At 41.1% G+C, this 2,933-nt stretch overlaps 1 pseudogene; it reads right to left on the minus strand.

Moving 5' to 3' along the window:
* Positions 1–422: 422 nt before the first annotated feature.
* Positions 423–866, minus strand: LOC104505524 (annotated as a pseudogene).
* Between the last annotated feature and the right edge of the window lie 2,067 nt (positions 867–2,933).

The following is a 2,933-nucleotide window of genomic DNA, read 5'->3' on the forward strand; positions in this document are numbered from 1 at the left end:
TCGGCTTGATGCTAGGAGTATTTACGCTAAGAAATTACAACTTTTAAGTACTGCTGGACTACTGACATCAGCAGCCATACCATTTACAGACTAGGCAGACCTCACCTTCCTTGGGTGATAAATATTACAGAGACAAGAGCATTTCACCTGAGCAAATAAGAAAATCGAGGAATTTCACATGCAAAGGATTAATTATTTTTCCCCATATCTGGGGACAGCTTCCACCCTAACCTTCTTGCCCCTTCCCTCCTCCACCTCAGACTGCTGGAATAAATGCAATAGTGCATTTTGCTTTAAAAGTCAGCCACGGTTCAGCGAACAGGCTGACATGCTATTTCATGTGAGAAAAGAAGCTGTGATTTAATCTTATGTTCACTAGCTAGATTCCTAGCTAATGTACCTGGGGATAGTTAAACCTGCGTTCACTCTAAGGCATCTGCATTATACGCTGTTTGGCCCTCTGTATTTCCACAGAGCATAGGTGAAAACTCAGCTGGGTTTCTCGCACCTGCTGTGCGACAGTGGTAAATCTCTATGTACTCACAGATGTAGAAATATTCCCGGCCTGGCCTGAATTCAAATCCTAGCGAGAAGGGCGTGAAGAGCTGGAACTTTTCTGAGAACTTCAACGGTCCATTCGGGGAATGCGGCCGATTACACTCCCACCTCTTGAACCCTTTGGAGGTGTGATCGCAGGAGCTGTAGCCATCAAAGTTCACCATGTACAGAACATAGCGTTCGGTCTTATCTTCCGGCACTGAGTCTTCGTAGTGAGGGCAGAACACATCCAGGTAGTCGTTGATGCAGACATCGATGTGGTAGTCACCCTGCTGGAATCTGAAATCACAGGAAGAGTTCAGACGTAAGCACAGTTAACTCAGGATGATCTTGTTGCAGGGTAATGTTCTTATAAAAGGGGCATCACTAATGGCACTTCATTTTACTCCAGCCATGCACATTCACTCTCAAAAATAACCCTTACAATTCACCAGAGCTATCAGAGACTGATTATCCAGCACTACAATCACACGACCTTCTGGATAAAGGTTTTACTCTCTTCTTTTACAAAATCAGTCTGTTGCTAATGCATACCAAGTCATAGGCTATCTCTCCCTATGGTTTATTGAATAAATGAAGAAAAAGTGTCTGCTTTACTTGGTTGTGTGGTTTGTTTTTATTTTTCAATTGGAGAAAGAAGCAAGAACCAAAGAAGCCAAAACTGCATCAGCCTCCCCAAATCAATGTCTACACAAACATCTATATTTGCATGCAAATAAATAACCCAAACATACCCACTTCTCTGAATCAGACAGTAAGCACCCCTGTGCTGAAAGTTGATTTGACTGCAAGTACTTATTGCTACAAGAGGACAAACAGGTTTACTCTTTCTTCATGATCAGCAGCGTTTTGTCAACATGCAAAGAAAAGCCTCTATTGCTTTTTAAAGATCTTTGAAAAGTAGTGCATCTCCTTTGCCAAAAATACACAGTGTAGACATTGCTCTATTCAGACAAAAGGATTCTGGGATACGACGAATTATCAGCACTCAGCCTAATGTGACAGTTCTGAATGAGTGCCAGCTGAGAAATGCAGCACAAGGCACCAGCCCAAATGCACTTTATTATTACTACTATTATTACTAAGGACCCCTTAGAGATGTGGATTCTTGTTTTGTAGGGAGTGGGGTGGGTGTCCATCTTTCCTCCCCCCCCACATTTCACTTACATTACTTCTCTAACGCCTACCATAGTATCTGGAAGAAACTATGGGAACAAATTCACTGTCTCCATGGGAGCTTATACAATGATGGATTTAATGATTCCATAAACCAGGTCTGTACGTCTATCAAACTCCCTGGGGCAGCCAAAGAAACCAACCACTCCACTTCAGGCTGACTGGGCTACTTGTAGCTTCTCTCTTTCACGGCTGCAGTTGTCAAGTGTGCCACAGAGCAATAAAAAGGCCATGACAGATTTAACTATAATACTTCTTTTTAGCTGAGGGGCATATTTTAAACACCTGATGGGCTTGAAATCTGCCATCTGGATCCTTCTATCTAATTTCAGAGAAAAAGCAATGATCTGCCGGCCCTCCAAGGATAAATTCAGAGCAAACTACACCTTTTCATATCCCTACAATAATTTAACTTCAATAAAATAGCTTTTTAAAGGGGAAAAACTGAACACGCATCAAAGCATGATATATCTGTATAATTTCAGCCAGTGCACAGCCTCACGGTTCCATTCTATAATGTGGAAAAGCCTCTCTGAACCACAGTGCTTCCAGGAGAATTTACATTTATCTAAAACATTAGTTAAAAAATATATTTTTGTACTCCAGTGCTTTGAAAACCTGTCACCTGAACAGATACTGTTTTAACACATTTTCAAAAATGTATTGTTTTCAAATTGGTTCCTGCTCTCTGTATCAGTTAACAGCATGCCACTTCTTACGGTGATGGAAAAAGAGTATCTTAGAACTTATCAACAGGAAAGCCACATTCTGGCAATGATATCTCTATTTTTTTTTAAATTACAGATTTACTAAGTAAACATGAATATGAATTTTTATATATGTGTGTGTTTGTGTTGAGGCACTTCTGTTTAACCACGTAGGTGACAGACAATGAAGTTTTCTCATGAAGTCTCAAGATTACCTCTTACATCAGCCTGTGCCTTCACAATATGCCCAATTATGGTTCTGTGACAGGACCTATGCACTTTCGGAACTATACGTTTGTAATTGCAGACATTCAGGATCAGAGTGATCTCCTTAACCTTAGGCTTTTACACCATAAATAACCTTACGTGACCTGCTTCTCCACATTCTCTTTAAGTCAATGGAGAGAGATAGGAACTTGGGGTCCAATTCATCTGGCCTGTTCAGGCCCAAGGTACACAGGAATGAGATGGATCACACTCCAGAAGCAGCTA

This window comes from Eurypyga helias, unplaced genomic scaffold (genome assembly GCF_000690775.1).
Source record: "Eurypyga helias isolate BGI_N326 unplaced genomic scaffold, ASM69077v1 scaffold36577, whole genome shotgun sequence".
NCBI classification, from domain to species: Eukaryota; Metazoa; Chordata; class Aves; order Eurypygiformes; family Eurypygidae; genus Eurypyga; species Eurypyga helias.